This window comes from Phyllobates terribilis, unplaced genomic scaffold, assembly GCF_046119375.1.
Source record: "Phyllobates terribilis strain yellow unplaced genomic scaffold, ASM4611937v1 Scaffold_4__5_contigs__length_816908805, whole genome shotgun sequence".
Taxonomy (NCBI): domain Eukaryota; kingdom Metazoa; phylum Chordata; class Amphibia; order Anura; family Dendrobatidae; genus Phyllobates; species Phyllobates terribilis.
In genome coordinates this window covers 679,132,729-679,150,723 of record NW_027362764.1, presented here as the reverse complement: position 1 = coordinate 679,150,723, position 17,995 = coordinate 679,132,729, and the positions used below count along the sequence as shown (strand labels likewise).

Genomic DNA, 17,995 nt, shown 5'->3' with positions numbered 1-17,995 from the left:
GGGGTGCTTTTAACGCCATTATTTCCACATGGCGAGCTGCGGAGTCAATAAGCACTCCTAGCCGTGACAAGGAGCTCGGTGTCAGGCCTGCGTGATAGCGTACTTAGCTGCCAACTGGCTCATGGCTCAGAGGCCTTGGGGCTTCCATTATCTAAGTTACTTAAGGACGGTGTCCAGCAAGGCGCCGTTCCATGCTAGCCGAGCTGGGCAGTAGGGCAAAACGTCATCAAAATGGTCTATAGCACCCGGTGTTCCCAGGAGGTCTCCCATCCAAGTACTGTCTGAGCCCAGCCCTGCTTTGCTTTTGAGATAAGACGAGATCGGGCATATCCAAGGTGGTAGGACCAGTAGACGCTGCTCGATCCATCGCCCGGCCAGCCTTTCTCAGGATCGCTTGGTGGCGAGCAATCTGGCCGTGACGGGGCGGGCTCCGAAGGGTCCATGCAAAGGCTGTGCCGTCCCTACAGGTGTGGTTTGTTTAGCAGTGATTCACCCGCCGCATCAGGTGTCTTCAAAAATGTCTCGGCGCAGGGTCTCCTGCAGGCTAAACCCTTCATCGCGGTAATGTGACAGAAAGAGCAAGCTGGACCCGTAACTTGGGGGCGGAGCGAGACGTCCAGGGGTGAATGAAGGAAGAGGGTGAGATGGTTGCCAGTGACTTTGAGCTGCTCTTCAGGGGGGAGGGTCGTGTTGCCTGCAAAGGTCTTCTGCTTGGGGTTACCGGTTGTTGCCTCCAGCCACACAGGAGACGCTGGTCCTGGTGAAAAGGAGCCTAGTATTAAAAGTAAAGATGCAACAATGCTGGAGGCCCACGGTGATCAGAAGGATGCTGGTATTTTGCAGAGATGAAATAGCGCAAGAGAGAAAGCTAATGAAAAAAAGAAAAGAGAATGAATGTGTGCACTTGTGAAAGGGAATGGAAGAAAGGCATAGAAGAGAGTGACCCTGCTGGTGGAAGGAAGGAAAAAGCAAAAGCCTACAGCACCTGGTATTCCCAGGAAGTCTCCAATCCAAGTATTAACCAGGCCCAATCCCGCTTAGCTTCTAAGATCAGACAAGATAGGGCGTGTTCAGGGTGGTGTGGCCGTAGGCAGAAACAAGCCTCTCACTTGTTGCTTTTCTACTTTGAAGTCTTGCTGCCGGCTGCCCTTTCCAGTGCTCAGCAAGACCAGGTCCTTTTGTGCTTTCCCTTCTCTTCAATTTTTTTGCTGGCTTCCTTAAAAGGTCTTGTAGACACAACGCCCCACTCAGAGCCGCTGAGCTCACTGATCGGCTGCAGCGCTGTCGACGGAACGTCTTCTTCACGGCCAATGCCACAGGCCGGGAGCAGAGGCGAGACTCACCGGTAGACCCGGGTAGGGTGAGTAGAGCGCGGTTAGTTGCTTTCTAATAGCCTGCAGCCGGGGATTAACTTTTAATGAAAGGGAACAATCCCTTTGACTGTCTGCAGCGCTCCACACCTAGGAAGCGCACTGTCACACACAAGCCAGGATGCACACGTGCTCGCACGTGACAACACCCCCTATCTGCCCCTACAACCTCTCCGTCACCATGCGTCAGACTCTCCTGCCTGTTTTATGATTTCAGGGCCCTAGGAATAATCACGCCCCCCCTCCAATATTCCTTCCTTGCCTTCCTTGCACTGAGGTTAGCTCTTTGTCAGCCGTCTGGCTTGGTTACACAAGCTTCTTTGCAAAGAAACATGTTACTTCTGTTGGCCCTCGCTAGGCGGCCGGCATCCAAAACCTTCCCTGGGCACCTGCTGAAAGCCTGGCCTCTTCACGGCCCCGGATGCTTTTAACACCATTATTTCCACATGGTGAGCTGCGGAGTCAATAAGCACTCCTAGCCATTGCAAGGAGCTCGGTGTCAGGCCTGCGTGAAGGCGGCGGGGTAGCGTACTTAGCTGCCAACTGGCTCAGAGGCCTTGGGGCTTCCATCATCTAAGTTACTTAAGGTCGGTGTCCGGCAAGGCGCCGTTCCATGCTAGCCGAGCTGGGCAGTAGGGCAAAACGTCATCAAAATGGTCTACAGCACCCAGTGTTCCCAGGACGTCTCCCATCCAAGTACTGTCCGAGCCCAGCCCTGCTTTGTTTCCAAGATCAGACGAGATCGGGCGTATCCAAGGTGTTATGGCCAGTAGACTCTGCTCGATCCATCGCCCGGCCAGCCTTTCTCAGGATCGCTCGGTGGCGAGCAATCTGGCCGTGACGGGGCGGGCTCCGAAGGGTCCATGCAAAGGCTGTGCCGTCCCTACAGGTGTGGTTTGTTTAGCAGTGATTAACCAGCCGCATCAGGTGTCTTCAAAAATGTCTCGGCGCAGGGTCTCCTGCAGGCTAAACCCTTCATCGCGGTAATGTGACAGAAAGAGCAAGCTGGACCTGTAACCTGGGGGCGGAGCGAGACGTCCAGGGGTGAATGAAGGAAGAGGGTGAGATGGTTGCCAGTGACTTTGAGCTGCTCTTCAGGGGGGAGGGTCGTGTTGCCTGCAAAGGTCTTCTGCTTGGGGTTACCGGTGGTTGCCTCCAGCCACGTGGGAGACGCCGATCCCGGTGAAAAGGAGCCTAGTATTAAAAGTAAAGAAGCAACAATGCTGGAGGCCCACGGTGATCAGAAGGTTGCTGGTATTTTGCAGAGATGAAATAGCGCAAGAGTGAAAGCAAATGAAAAAAAGAAAAGAGAATGAATGTGTGCACTTGTGAAAGGGAATGGAAAAAAGGCATAGAAGAGAGTGCCCCCTGCTGGTGGAAGGAAGGAAAAAGCAAAAGCCTACAGCACCTGGCATTCCCAGGCGGTCTCTGTTAAATGGTTAATTATGGAAATTCATTTGGAATGTTAATCGATAATCATTTTTCTGAGTTCTATGCCTCAGCCATCGTGTCTAGTTGACATGCGCTATTTGTGTGTGTATTTTTGGTTCACTACCATATGTAGAACAGGTGTCCATACGACTGGCTATAAAAGCCCATGGTACAGAAAGGGGGGGCTCTCTTGCTCTGCCCACCCCACAAGACACAGAATCTTCATGCTGAGAAGCAGATGACATGTAGGCCTGGACACATGCTGGACAAAGACATGATTTACCAGCCAGGATCCAAGGAAAGATGGGTGAATCTCAACAATTAAGCTAATTATGGACAAATGGACAATTACTTTATAACTAATTATTGTATGTACCTGCTGCAATCTGATTCTTTTTAATGGACAATCCAAGAATAAATAGATACATTTTTTTATAAGAATATCGTGATATTGATACTTTGAGAAGTCCTCAGTAGAAAAAAATAATACAGGAAGAGTATTATTTTACAATGGTGATCCATGGTTTTTTTGTTTTTTAAATTAAGTAAGTGAATTTCTTCCGTGAACAAGGGGGGAGTCCTGACGAGCTGAACAGCTGTTGTTCACGTGTCAGTAAATTCACTAGTTTGTCACGAGAAGCAGAAAGGACCTACAGACTGAGGAAAGACAGGAAGCAGAGGTACTAACAAGGAACAGAATCACACAGGAAAAGAATCAGACGAACTGAAGACAGGACGTGCTGATAAAGAGAAGCCAAGGAATCTTAAGGTAAGCAAAATATGGATATAATTTCTTGTTTTGCTAAACAAAGTAATATTAATTTCAAAGGTAATGTAGGAGATGACATAGAAGTTTTGTGGCTCAGTTTATACAAAGAATGTGAATTGCAGAATTTACAGTTAACTTCTAAATTGGTAAATAGAGACAAACAGAAATTGAGAAATATTCTACATTTGGTAGATTTTTTTCATAGTCTTGTGTTAGAGATTTCTAAGCAGGAAAATAGTGTAGAAGTGTCAGACGGTGATACTGATTCTGACTGTAATGTGGAAAATGAACAAGAAGTAAGACACGTGTCTGTAACTGAAGGTGACCTTGGGTCTGACCAAGAGACGGACATACAGAAACCTGACATGGGAGGAGACATGACTGACATACGAGAAACCGACATACTAGGTGATGTGGGAGGAGACGTGAGTGACGTAGGAGGAACAGACGTACAAGAGCCACTAAAAATATCAGAGAATTCTGGAATTACCCAGGCTCAACTCCAAATTAAAATGAGGAAAAATTTGCTGAAATTATACAAAATCATGCCAAAATATGATGTCAAAATCCATGCCTGTAGAAATTCAGAGACATTTGAGAGCTTCTCTGATAAGTTTGATTTATCCAATGAGGAGAGGAATCAATTATTTAAAATATGGATTCCTGTGACATTGTCCAGACGTTTACATTTAATGCCCTGTGAAAATGACTCTCCTAATGGATGGGAAAATGATTCGGACAGATTAAGATATTTGATTTATTGTGTCACAAAGGATTTTCCCAACATAGAAGATCTGCAGAAACTAAGGATTGGTAGGAAGGAATGTACATATACATTCATGTCCATATTTGAACGGTTGTACAAAGGTCTTATCAAAAATGGAAAAGTACAACATATGATAACAACTTTTGTACAAAAATTCAAATTCCTAAATTCAGTTTCCCAAGTTATGGCATCACAAAAAAATTCATTATTTGAATGTGCGCAGATGCTGGATTTTGTTAGAAAACATGAGAATCGTGAAAAGAAAATAAATCAAGCTAAATTTATAAAACCAGGAAAGGTAAAATCTTACCAAAAGCCAATATCAAACTCTCCTAGACTGAGTCATCCCCATAGTGAACTCTATCAAATACGCAGAAGATTTCATATATGTTATAAGCCATATCAGCCAGTGCAAAGATCCATCTCTCCACAGAATGAGTTAATTCTCAGTCAGAACTGTGATTCTCTAAAAAGGAAAATGGCTGAAACTGATGGACAGAGACAGGTGAGACGACCAACTCACTGTGACGTCATGGAATGTGGACAGAAGAACAGGCAGTTCTCTGAGGTTTTGAAGGATAGAAAAATGTCTTTCCTAAATAGGGCGTTCCTGGAGATATTTGAGAGAGACAGAAGATTTGGTTTAGGGAGTGGCTAAGGAAAAACTGTAATTATAATGTTGTATCAAAATGTAATACAATGTCTCAATATTTATTTATAATCTCATACAGTAAAATTGTAGTTACATAGTTTCTAATAGTTCATATATATATATATATATATATACACTTGTCTAAGTAGAGATTGCGTATAATTGTATTTATATATACGTTTATAAAATATATATATATATATATATATATATATATATATTAATTAATAAATTAGAACTTCATATATATAAATTTAAGTAGCAATATTTTTGAATTACATTAGAACCAACCAATATATGTATAAGATATTTAAATAATTCTGTTTCTGTATGAATTTGATATTTAATTTTATTTTCTTATATTTCCTTAGAGTTTTCATTCCAAAGCAGGATTTGATCAAAGAACTCTAAAATGGATTTATTTCTTTATTCACACAGGAAGTGAAAAAATTGCATGATTTTATGTGTATAACATTTTAAAATAATAACAATATATCTAGTTGAACTATAATATATATGTAATACTTATTAATTCTTTTGTGTTGCTAATATTTTCTATGCATGAAGTGTTCGTGCAAATTAAAGTAGCTTTACAGCATGACGTGTGACAGCTGCGGCCTTTGAACTTTGAGCTAATAGTATAGGATCCCATTCATTCTATTTTCAACTGATGTAACTTAAGACCGGGCAGCCAACGAAAAAAGAATCTAAGACAAGAGTTTTTTCAAGTGTCTGAAATTCCAGTGACTTACTCTCGTATTATATAATATGTACTTGGGGAATATTCAAAGAAATATAAAGATATTCAATTGATATGGCAATGCGCATTAATAAATTGGGATACAACAATTTTGGGTTAAATATATATATATATCTAAAACTTCATATGTGGAATGTTTGAGATGAACAGATCTGTGAATGTCAGAGTGAAGGTGACAGATGAGTAAATCAGCAGCTGCTAAGTGTGATTGATGTGACAGAGGCCTCGTATGTTTGTATGTTTAAAAAAAAAAAATGTTTCTTTTTGTGAAGGTACAAAAATATGTTTAATTCTGAGGAAATTATAATACATAATTAGGTATTATCTACATATATATATTTCTATATTTCTTTAATAATTATTATTTCTTGATTTAACTAATAGTGGATAAGGGCAACCACACATCAAAATGGTTTACAAAGCAAACTTATATTTAGAATAATTTTCCACATGATAATATTCTTGAATAGCTATAATATTATTTTTAATGGTTACCTAAATAGGTACACACCTCTCTTTAGTCAAATCTATGCTACTCATCGATATGAAATTTATGCACAATATTTCTAGAAGAATAATTATTTTTAATTGGGTTCTGATATATACATAAATTTTATAAAATAATATTTTTGGTATTAAGGGGGAAAATGTGTTTTTGATCCTGATTACATAATCAATTTTGATCATTACTTATTTTATACACATTTAATAAAGAAGAAATAATAAGGTACTATGGTATAATTAAGAAGGGTATTACATGCAAAGTTGCATAATTTAATATTTTTTGGTGGTACAAGGTTATGACAAATATGAAATCATCCAGATAATGGAGATATAAGGGTATTTTTTATGGAGAATATAATTACTCTGCATTTGTCATTAAAATTTAAAGGCCTTATTTTTATTTTTATTCTTATTTTTACTCTTAATTTTATTTTTCATTTTTAAAATTATATTCTTACTTTATGCTTCTTATTTTTCTATTTTTTCATTTTTTAATTCTCATTTGATTTTATTTCAGTTCAATATCTCAATTGAGAAAAAACATTAATATTTAATAAAGTAATGTCTAATACAAGAGTATTGCTTCATTAAATATATATTGCTAAGGAAAAAAATGTTTACATTTTCTGAGTAAACACAACAATTCATTCATTCATTTATTCATTCATTCATTCATTCATACATTCATATATTTATTCATTTTGGTTCAGGAGTATACATTCTTTGATATTATTGGTTTAATAAAGATATAAAAACTTGTTTTTTCAAAATACACTGACACCTATGGGTTGGAAAAGGTAATTACACCTATGACATAAAAATGTTCTATCATATGGAGAACTTGATTGATAATGAATTATTATCTATTAATGTTTATTATTCCAAACATAATTTATTTTAATATTTTGATAATAATTAGATGGATATTACTGATTGCTATGGTACGCTGTGATATTATAGGTTAGGAAAAACTGCCAGATTTGGTATCAGATTAGGGAATGAAGACTTCAATCAAGACATCGCAATTATGAATTCTATCTTAATAAAGACTTTTAATTTTTATAAATCAAAGAGATTCTCAAAAGTTACAAGAAGAAGCAACTGATATCCGGACGTCTCAGAAGGTAACAGGTGTGAATGCTGAGTGTTATAATAGACTGTGTCCATTACATACAATACAATTCACACCACTGATCACCAGGACGGCAGAGGACGATGATCCTATATGTACTGTGTTGTGTTCAAGTTTCATCACGTTCCACTGGTTTCTTATCACCTGCAACGGTTCAATGAAAGCTGGTGAACAGGTAATACCTGGCATATGTGTCCTGTATATAAAGGACTGAGTACTGGTTATGGTGCTATATAAAGCAGGAAAGTGTCAAGTTAACCCTTGCTTTACTGACCAAAGACGTCACATCTGTTCCAAAAGTGACACGAGACCAGTGCGGACACACGGAAGATTCCAAAGACGATCCAACGTAAGTCCAGGTGACACTGCACAGATATTAAAGCTACATTTCATCCATGGACTTTGTTTTCTTATCAACTGACACACATGATCATTCTAATAAAGAGTACAGTTTATGGACTGAACAATAATGAACACAATTATGGACTGTACAATATCTACATGCTGTAATTTATTTCAAAGGAGTTTTCATCTAAAGACTGTGTTATAAAAGAACCAAGAAGATGACGACCCGATGACATCAGATGATGACGATTGAACCCGCGATTGCTTCAATTTAGATATAGGGAAGTATAATTATACATATTAAATGAATATTAGTCACGGCTTACCATAACATGAATTCACATCATTATATAACAATAAACCGATATTGATACTATTATTACTATTATTATTATTATGGAAATTTAATGATATTGCCAAGGAAGAAGGAAAGAAAAAATGATTGATGAATGTATCTTCTTTTGAGATTTTTCAGTTAAAGTCCTTTTATTCTCAAAAAAGGGGGAAATGTTAAATGGTTAATTATGGAAATTCATTTGGAATGTTAATCGATAATAATTTTTCTGAGTTCTATGCCTCAGCCATCGTGTCTAGTTGACATGCGCTATTTGTGTGTGTATTTTTGGTTCACTACCATATGTAGAACAGGTGTCCATACGACTGGCTATAAAAGCCCATGGTACAGAAAGGGGGGGCTCTCTTGCTCTGCCCACCCCACAAGACACAGAATCTTCATGCTGAGAAGCAGATGACATGTAGGCCTGGACACATGCTGGACAAAGACTTGATTTACCAGCCAGGATCCAAGGAAAGATGGGTGAATCTCAACAATTAAACTAATTATGGACAAATGGACAATTACTTTATAACTAATTATTGTATGTACCTGCTGCAATCTGATTCTTTTTAATGGACAATCCAAGAATAAATAGATTTTTATAAGAATATCGTGATATTGATACTTTGAGAAGCCCTCAGTAGAAAAAAATAATACAGGAAGAGTATTATTTTACAGTCTCCCATCCAAGTACTAACCAGGCCTGACCCTGCTCAGCTTCCGAGATCAGATGAGATCGGGCGTGTTCAGGGTGGTGTGGCCGTAGGCAGAGACAAGCCTCTCACTTGCTGCTTTTCTACTTTGAAGTCTGGCTGCCGGCTGCCCTTTCCAGTGCTCAGCAAGACCAGGTCCTTTTGTGCTTTCCCTTCTCTTCAATTTTTTTGCTGGCTTCCTTTAAAGGTCTTGTAGACAGAAGGCCTCACTCAGAGCCGCTGAGCTCACTGATCGGCTGCAGCGCTGTCGACGGAACGTCAGCTTCGCGGCCAATGCCACAGGCCGGGAGCAGAGGCGAGACTCACCGGTAGACCCGGGTAGGGTGAGTAGAGCGCGGTTAGTTGCTTTCTAATAGCCTGCAGCCGGGGATTAACTTTTAATGAAAGGGAACAATCCCTTTGACTGTCTGCAGCGCGCCACACCTAGGAAGTGCACTCTCACACACAAGCCAACATGCACACGTGCTCGCACGTGACAACACCCCCTATCTGCCCCTACAACCGCTCCGTCACCATGCGTCAGACTCTCCTGCCTGTTTTATGATTTCAGGGCCCTAGCAGGAATCACGCCCCCCTCCCCAATTCCTTCCGCACCTTCCTTGCCTTCCTTGCACTGAGGTTAGCTCTTTGTCAGCCGTCTGGCTTGGTTACACAAGATTCTTTGCAGAGAAACATGTTACTTCTGCTGGCCCTCGCTAGGCGCCCGGCATCCAAATCCTTCCCTGGGCACCTGCTGAAAGCCTGGCCCCTTCACGGCCCCGAGTGCTTTTAACGCCATCATTTCCACACGGCGAGCTGCGGAGTCAATAAGCACTCCTAGCCGTGGCAAGGAGCTCGGTGTCAGGCCTGCGTGAAGGCGGCGGGGTAGCGTACTTAACTGCCAACTGGCTCAGAGGCCTTGGGGCTTCCATCATCTAAGTTACTTAAGGTCGGTGTACGGCAAGGCGCCGTTCCATGCTAGCCGAGCTGGGCAGTAGGTAAAAGCGTCATCAAAATGGTCTACAGCACCCGGAGTTCACAGGAGGTCTCCCATCCAAGTGCTGTCTGAGCCCAGCCCTGCTTTGCTTCTGAGATCAGATGAGATCGGGCGTATCCAAGATGGTATGGCCAGTAGAAGCTGCTCGATCCATCGCCCGGCCAGCCTTTCTCAGGATCGCTTGGTGGCGAGCAATCTGGCCGTGACGGGGCTTGCTCCAAAGGGTCCATGCAAAGTCTGTGCCGTCCCTACAGGTGTGGTTTGTTTAGCAGTGATTCACCCGCCGCATCAGGTGTCTTCAAAAATACCTTTGCGCAGGTTCTCCTGCAGGCTAAACACTTCATCGCGGTAATGTGACAGAAAGAGCAAGCTGGACCCGTAACTTGGGGACGGAGCGAGACGTCCAGGGGTGAATGAAGGAAGAGGGTGAGATGGTTGCCAGTGACTTTGAGCTGCTCTTCAGGGGGGAGGGTCGTGTTGCCTGCAAAGGTCTTCTGCTTGGGGTTACCGGTGGTTGCCTCCAGCCACGCGGGAGTCGCTGGTCCTGGTGAAAAGGAGCCTAGTATTAAAAGTAAAGAGGCAACAATGCTGGAGGTCCACGGTGATCAGAAGAATGCTGGTATTTTGCAGAGATGAAATAGCGCAAGAGAGAAAGCAAATGAAAAAAAGAAAAGAGAATGAATGTGTGCACTTGTGAAAGGGAATGGAAAAAAGGCATAGAAGAGAGTGCCCCCTGCTGGTGGAAGGAAGGAAAAAGCAAAAGCCTAAAGCACCTGGTATTCCCAGGTGGTCTCCCATCCAAGTACTTACCAGGCACAACCCTGCATAGCTTTCAAGATCAGACAAGATTGGGCGTGTTCAGGGTGGTGTGGCCATGGGCAGAGACAAGCCTCTCACTTGCTGCTTTTCTACTTTGAAGTCTGGCTGCCGGATGCCCTTTCCAGTGTTCAGCAAGACCAGGTCCTTTTGTGCTTTCCCTTCTCTTCAAATTTTTTGCTGACTTCCTTAAAAGGTATTGTAGACAGAACGCCCCACTCAGAGCCGCTGAGCTCACTGATCGGCTGCAGCGCTGTCGACGGAACGTCAGCTTCACGGCCAATGCCACAGGCCGGGAGCAGAGGCGAGACTCACTGGTAGACCCGGGTAGGGTGAGTAGAGCGCGGTTAGTTGCTTTCTAATAGCCTGCAGCCGGGGATTTACTTTTAATGAAAGGGAACAATCCCTTTGACTGTCTGCAGCGCGCCACACCTAGGAAGTGCACTCTCACACACAAGCCAGCATGCACACGTGCTCGCACGTGACAACACCCCCTATCTGCCCCTACAGCCGCTCCGTCACCATGCGTCAGACTCTCCTGCCTGTTTTATGATTTCAGGGCCCTAGCAGGAATCACCCCCCCCTCCCCAATTCCTTCCGCACCTTCCTTGCCTTCCTTGCACTGAGGTTAGCTCTTTGTCAGCCGTCTGGCTTGGTTACACAAGATTCTTTGCAGAGAAACATGTTACTTCTGCTGGCCCTCGCTAGGCACCCGGCATCCAAATCCTTCCCTGGGCACCTGCTGAAATCCTGGCCCCTTCATGGCCCCGAGTGCTTTTAACGCCATCATTTCCACACGGCGAGCTGCGGAGTCAATAAGTACTCCTAGCCGTGGCAAGGAGCTCGGTGTCAGGCCTGCGTGAAGGCGGCGGTGTAGCGTACTTAACTGCCAACTGGCTCAGAGGCCTTGGGGCTTCCATCATCTAAGTTACTTAAGGTCGGTGTCCGGCAAGGCGCCGTTCCATGCTAGCCGAGCTGGGCAGTAGGTAAAAGCGTCATCAAAATGGTCTACAGCACCCGAAGTTCCCAGGAGGTCTCCCATCCAAGTGCTGTCTGAGCCCAGCCCTGCTTTGCTTCTGAGATCAGATGAGATCGGGCGTATCCAAGATGGTATGGCCAGTAGAAGCTGCTCGATCCATCGCCCGGCCAGCCTTTCTCAGGATCGCTTGGTGGCGAGCAATCTGGCCGTGACGGGGCTTGCTCCAAAGGGTCCATGCAAAGTCTGTGCCGTCCCTACACGTGTGGTTTGTTTAGCAGTGATTCACCCGCCGCATCAGGTGTCTTCAAAAATGGCTTTGCGCAGGTTCTCCTGCAGGCTAAACACTTCATCGCGGTAATGTGACAGAAAGAGCAAGCTGGACCCGTAACTTGGGGGCGGAGCGAGACGTCCAGGGGTGAATGAAGGAAGAGGGTGAGATGGTTGCCAGTGACTTTGAGCTGCTCTTCAGGGGGGAGGGTCGTGTTGCCTGCAAAGGTCTTCTGCTTGGGGTTACCGGTGGTTGCCTCCAGCCACGTGGGAGTCGCTGGTCCTGGTGAAAAGGAGCCTAGTATTAAAAGTAAAGAGGCAACACATCTCACATCATCCTTATTGAAAAAATGACCAAGTATGCAATGGACCAGGCAACTGTTAGGTGGATTCATAACTGGCTTAGTGATCGGACTCAAAGGGTGGTTGTAAATGGCTTCACATCCAGCTGGATGAATGTCTCAAGTGGGGTACCACAGAGCTCCGTCCTGGGACCTGTATTGTTCAACATCTTTATCAATGATTTAGATGAAGGAATTGAGGGTAAACTGATTAAATTTGCTGATGACACAAAGCTAGGAGGGATAGCTAATACTAGAGAAGAGAGAGAGAGGATTCAAAAAGACCTAAATAAACTGGAGCAGTGGGCAGCAACCAACAGAATGGTTTTTAACAGGGAAAAATGCAAAGTACTACATCTGGGCAATAAAAATGAAAAAAGCATATACAGAATGGGAGGAATAGAGCTAAGCAACAGTACATGTGAAAAAGACTTAGGTATACTAATAGATCATAGACTGAACATGAGTCAACAGTGTGATGCAGCAGCAAAAAAGGCAAATACAATTCTGGGATGTATTAACAGAAGCATACAGTCTAGATCACGTGAAGTCATTATCGGTCTTTACTCCTCTTTGGTCAGACCTCATCTGGAATACTGTGTACAGTTTTGGGCACCACATTTTAAAAAAGACATCGACAAACTGGAGCAAGTTCAGAGAAGAGCGACCAGAATGGTGACTGGTCTGCAAACCATGTCCTATGAGGAACGGTTGCAGGATTTGGGAATATTTAGCTTGCAAAAAAGAAGACTGAGAGGAGACTTAATAGCTGTCTACAAATATGTCAAGGGCTGTCACATTGTAGAAGGATCATCTTTATTCTCATTTGCACAAGGAAAGACTAGAAGCAATGGGATGAAACTAAATGGGAGGAGACACAGATTAGATATTAGAAAAAACTTTTTGACAGTTAGGGTGATTAATGAGTGGAACAGGCTGCCACGAGAGGTGGTGAGTTCCCCTTCAATGGACGTCTTCAAACAGAGGCTGGACAGACATCTGTCTGAGATGATCTAGTGAATCCTGCTTTGAGCAGGGGGTTGGACCAGATGACCCAGGAGGTCCCTTCCAACTCTACCATTCTATGATTCTATGATTCTATGATTCTAACAATGCTGGAGGCCCACGGTGATCAGAAGGATGCTGGTATTTTGCAGAGATGAAATAGCGCAAGAGAGAAAGCAAATGAAAAAAAGAAAAGAGAATGAATGTTTGCACTTGTGAAAGGGAATGGAAAAAAGGCATAGAAGAGAGTGCCCCCTGCTGGTGGAAGGAAGGAAAAAGCAAAAGCCTACAGCATCTGGTATTCCCATGCAGTCTCCCATCCAAGTACTAACCAGGCCCAACCCTGCTTAGCTTCCAAGATGAGACAAGATCGGGGATGTCCAGGGTGGTGTGGCCGTAGGCGTAGACAAGCCTCTCACTTGCTGCTTTTCTACTTTGAAGTCTGGCTGCCGGCTGCCCTTTCCGGTGATCAGCAAGACCAGGTACTTTTGTGCTTTCCCTTCTCTTCAATTTTTTTGCTGGCTTCCTTAAAAGGTCTTGTAGACAGAACGCCCCACTCAGAGCCGCTGAGCTCACTGATCGGCTGCAGCGCTGTCGACGGAACGTCAGCTTCACGGCCAATGCCACAGGCCGGGAGCAGAGGCGAGACTCACCGGTAGACCCGGGTAGGGTGAGTAGAGCGTGGTTAGTTGCTTTCTAAAAGCCTGCAGCTGGGGATTAACTTTTAATGAAAGGGAACAATCCCTTTGACTGTCTGCAGCGCGCCACACCTAGGAAGCGCACTCTCACACACAAGCCAGCATGCACACGTGCTCGCACGTGACAACGCCCCCTATCAGCCCCTACAACCTCTCTGTCACCATGTGTCAGACTCTCCTGCCTGTTTTATGATTTCAGGGCGCTAGCAGGAATCACCCCCCCCCCCCTCTCCAATTCCTTCCTTGCCTTCCTTGCACTGAGGTTAGCTATTTGTCGGCAGTCTGGCTTGGTTACACAAGCTTCTTTGCAGAGAAACATGTTACTTCTGCTGGCCCTCGCTAGGCGGCCGGCATCCAAAACCTTCCCTGGGCACCTGCTGAAAGCCTGGCCCCTTCACGGCCCCGGGTGCTTTTAACACCATCATTTCCACACATCGAGCTGCGGAGTCAATAAGCACTCCTAGCCGTGGCAAGGAGCTCGGTGTCAGGCCTGCATGAAGGCGGCGGGGTAGCGTACTTAGCTGCCAACTGGCTCAGAGGCCTTGGGGCTTCCATCATCTAAGTTACTTAAGGTTGGTGTCCGGCAAGGCGTCGTTCCATGATAGTCGAGCTGGGCAGTAGGGCAAAACTTCATCAAAATGGTCTACAGCACTCAGTGTTCCCAGGAGGTCTCCCATCCAAGTACTGTCCAAGCCCAGCCCTGCTTTTCTTCCGATATCAGACGAGATCAGGCGTATCCAAGGTGGTATGGCCAGTAGACGCTGCTCGAGCCATCGCCCGGCCAGCCTTTCTCAGGATTGCTTGGTGGCGAGCAATCTGGCCGTGACGGGGCGGGCTCCGAAGGGTCCATGCAAAGGCTGTGCCGTCCCTACAGGTGTGGTTTGTTTAGCAGTGATTCACCCGCTGCATCAGGTGTCTTCAAAAATGTCTCGGCGCAGGGTCTCCTGCAGGCTAAACCCTTCATCGCGGTAATGTGACAGAAAGAGCAAGCTGGACCCGTAACTTGGGGGCGGAGCGAGACGTCCAGGGGTGAATGAAGGAAGAGGGTGAGATGGTTGCCAGTGACTTTGAGCTGTTCTTCAGGGGGGAGGGTCGTGTTGCCTGCAAAGGTCTTCTGCTTGGGGTTACCGGTGGTTGCCTCCAGCCACGCGGGAGACGCTGGTCCTGGTGAAAAGGAGCCTAGTATTAAAAGTAAAGAAGCAACAATGCTGGAGGCCCACGGTGATCAGAAGGATGCTGGTATTTTGCAGAGATGAAATAGCGCAAGAGAGAAAGCAAATGAAAAAAAGAAAAGAGAATGAATGTGTGCACTTGTGAAAGGGAATGGAAAAAAGGCATAGAAGAGAGTGCCCCCTGCTGGTGGAAGGAAGAAAAAAGCAAAAGCCTACAGCACCTGCTATTCCCAGGCAGTCTCCCATCCAAGTACTAACCAGGCCTGACCCTGCTTAGCTTCCAAGATCAGGCGTGTTCAGGGTTGTATGGCCGTATGCAGAGACAAGACTCTCACTTGCTGCTTTTCTACTTTGAAGGCTGGCTGCCGGCTGCCCTTTCCAGTGCTCAGCAAGACCAGGTCCTTTTCTGCTTTCCCTTCTCTTCAATTTTTTTACTGGCTTCCTTAAAAGGTCTTGTAGACAGAAGGCCCCACTCAGAGCCGCTGAGCTCACTGATCGGCTGCAGCGCTGTCGACGGAACGTCAGCTTCGCGGCCAATGCCACAGGCCGGGAGCAGAGGCGAGACTCACCGGTAGACCCAGGTAGGGTGAGTAGAGCGCGGTTAGTTGCTTTCTAATAGCCTGCAGCCGGGGGTTAACTTTTAATGAAAGGGAACAATCCCTTTGACTGTCTGCAGCGCGCCACACCTAGGAATCGCACTCTCACACACAAGCCAGCATGCACACGTGCTCGCACGTGACAACACCCCCTATCTGCCCCTACAACCTCTCCGTCACCATGCGTCAGACTCTCCTGCCTGTTTTATGATTTCAGGGCCCTAGCAGGAATCACCCCCCCCTCCCAATTCCTTCCTTGCCTTCCTTGCACTGAGGTTAGCTCTTTGTCAGCCATCTGGCTTGGTTACACAAGCTTCTTTGCAGAGAAACATGTTACTTCTGCTAGCCCTCGCTAGGCGGCCGGCATCCAAAACCTTCCCTGGGCACCTGCTGAAAGCCTGGCCCCTTCACGGCCCCGGGTGCTTTTAACACCATCATTTCCACACGGCGAGCTGCGGAGTCAATAAGCACTCCTAGCCGTGGCAAGGAGCTCGGTGTCAGGCTGCGTGAAGGCGGCGGGGTAGCGTACTTAGCTGCCAACTGGCTCAGAGGCCTTGGGGCTTCCATCATCTAAGTTACTTAAGGTCGGTGTCCGGCAAGGCGCCGTTCCATGCTAGCCGAGCTGGGCAGTAGGGCAAAATGTCATCAAAATGGTCTACATCACCCAGTGTTCCCAGGAGGTCTCCCATCCAAGTACTGTCCGAGCCCAGCCCTGCTTTGCTTTCGATATCAGACGAGATCGGGCATATCCAAGGTGGTATGGCCAGTAGACACTGCTTGATCCATCGCCCGGCCAGCCTTTCTCAGGATCGCTTTGTTATGATCTGCTACAGAGAGTATGGAAAGAAAGGAGATCTAGCCCTACAATAGAACTAAACTAGATCCCTACGATGTAACGGGGAACCTGATCCTGCGATCAGACCCGCTAAAGTCCTCGGCTAGTCTGAACGCAGACCTATAGATGTGAGGGAGGGATCCCTACAAGATCTAGGGACTGGGAAAAGTTGGACACCTCCTAGCAGAAATAGTAGCAGTCAAAGACAAACACACAACAAAAAGGCATAGGGGTCAGAAGACCTAGCAAAACTAACAGAGAACGGCAACAGAGCGACAAGCTAGCTCAACAGTAGTAAATACAAATGAAGTCCAGCAAAGCCAGGAGGGCGGAGCCGGATTAAATAGGCAAAATGGTCATGTGACCAGCAAACTAAAAAAAAACTAACAGGAGAGTTGTAACAGTACCCCCTCTTCTAAGAGAATTCTCCGGATCCCCTAGGCCCAGGCTTACCAGGAAACCTCCTGTGAAACGCTCGGACAAGTTTGGGGGCAGAAACATAATCCGCTCTCACCCATGAGTTATCCTCAGGTCTGAAACCCTTCCAAGCGACGAGATACTGCAAACTCCCTCTATACCGTCTAGAATTTAGGATGCGGGAAATTTCATATTCCCCGTCCTCCACCACCGGAGGAACAGTGGCAGAGGCGTCACCATCCGACACATCAGCTTTTTTCAACAGAGAAACATGAAACACCGGATTAATCCTCCAGGACGTAGGAACCTCCAGCCTAACAGCAGATTGGTTAACTATCTGAAGTACCTTAAAGGGCCCTACGAACTTGGGACCCAATTTTTTAGAAGGAATCCTCAATCGCAGATTCTTAGAGGACAACCAAACCATGTCACCAACCGCAAACAAAACCTCTTGCCGTTTCCTATCAAAGTACCTCTTATATTTTTTGTTAGCCTCCTGAAGATTACCACGCACATCCATCCAAACTCTCTCCAAATCACCGGAAAAACTCTCCTCCTCAGGCACAGCCGAAACCAATTTGGAAAATGACCCAAAAGACGGATGTCTCCCAGAACAACAAAAAAAAGGCGAACACCCAGCAGAAGAGGATGTATGGTTGTTAAGAGCAAATTCAGCAAGTGGCAGAAACTCAGACCACCCCTCTTGATTGTCTGCCACAAAACAACGCAAGAACTGCTCAACATCCTGGTTCTTCCTTTCTGTCTGGCCATTAGACTCAGGATGATATCCAGATGAAAACGACAAATGAACTCCCAACCTGTCACAAAAGGCACGCCAAAAACGAGCCACGAACTGAGGTCCCCTATCAGAAACAATGTCAGTAGGAACACCATGTAGTCTGACAATCTCCTTGTCAAAGGCCTTAGCGAGTGTCTTAGCGCAAGGCAGTTTGATGAAGGGAACCAAGTGACACATCTTGCTAAAACGGTCCACGACCACCCAGATGACCGTGAAACCTTCAGAGGGAGGAAGGTCAGTAATAAAGTCCATAGCCAGATGTGTCCAAGGTGCACTAGGAACCTCCAGAGGGCAAAGCAACCCCGCAGCAGGAGC

At 45.4% G+C, this 17,995-nt stretch overlaps 9 pseudogenes; all 9 read right to left on the bottom strand.

Annotated features, from left to right (window-relative positions):
• Positions 1 to 973: 973 nt before the first annotated feature.
• LOC141269033 (5S ribosomal RNA) lies at positions 974 to 1,092 on the bottom strand (annotated as a pseudogene).
• A 933-nt stretch (positions 1,093 to 2,025) lies between these two features.
• LOC141270129 (5S ribosomal RNA) lies at positions 2,026 to 2,145 on the bottom strand (annotated as a pseudogene).
• A 7,630-nt stretch (positions 2,146 to 9,775) lies between these two features.
• Positions 9,776 to 9,895, bottom strand: LOC141269985 (5S ribosomal RNA; annotated as a pseudogene).
• A 621-nt stretch (positions 9,896 to 10,516) lies between these two features.
• Positions 10,517 to 10,635, bottom strand: LOC141269208 (5S ribosomal RNA; annotated as a pseudogene).
• A 941-nt stretch (positions 10,636 to 11,576) lies between these two features.
• LOC141269859 (5S ribosomal RNA) lies at positions 11,577 to 11,696 on the bottom strand (annotated as a pseudogene).
• Positions 11,697 to 13,446: 1,750 nt separating this feature from the next.
• On the bottom strand, positions 13,447 to 13,565 carry LOC141268933 (5S ribosomal RNA; annotated as a pseudogene).
• Positions 13,566 to 14,501: 936 nt separating this feature from the next.
• Positions 14,502 to 14,621, bottom strand: LOC141268070 (5S ribosomal RNA; annotated as a pseudogene).
• Positions 14,622 to 15,242: 621 nt separating this feature from the next.
• Positions 15,243 to 15,351, bottom strand: LOC141270062 (5S ribosomal RNA; annotated as a pseudogene).
• Positions 15,352 to 16,281: 930 nt separating this feature from the next.
• Positions 16,282 to 16,401, bottom strand: LOC141269521 (5S ribosomal RNA; annotated as a pseudogene).
• Between the last annotated feature and the right edge of the window lie 1,594 nt (positions 16,402 to 17,995).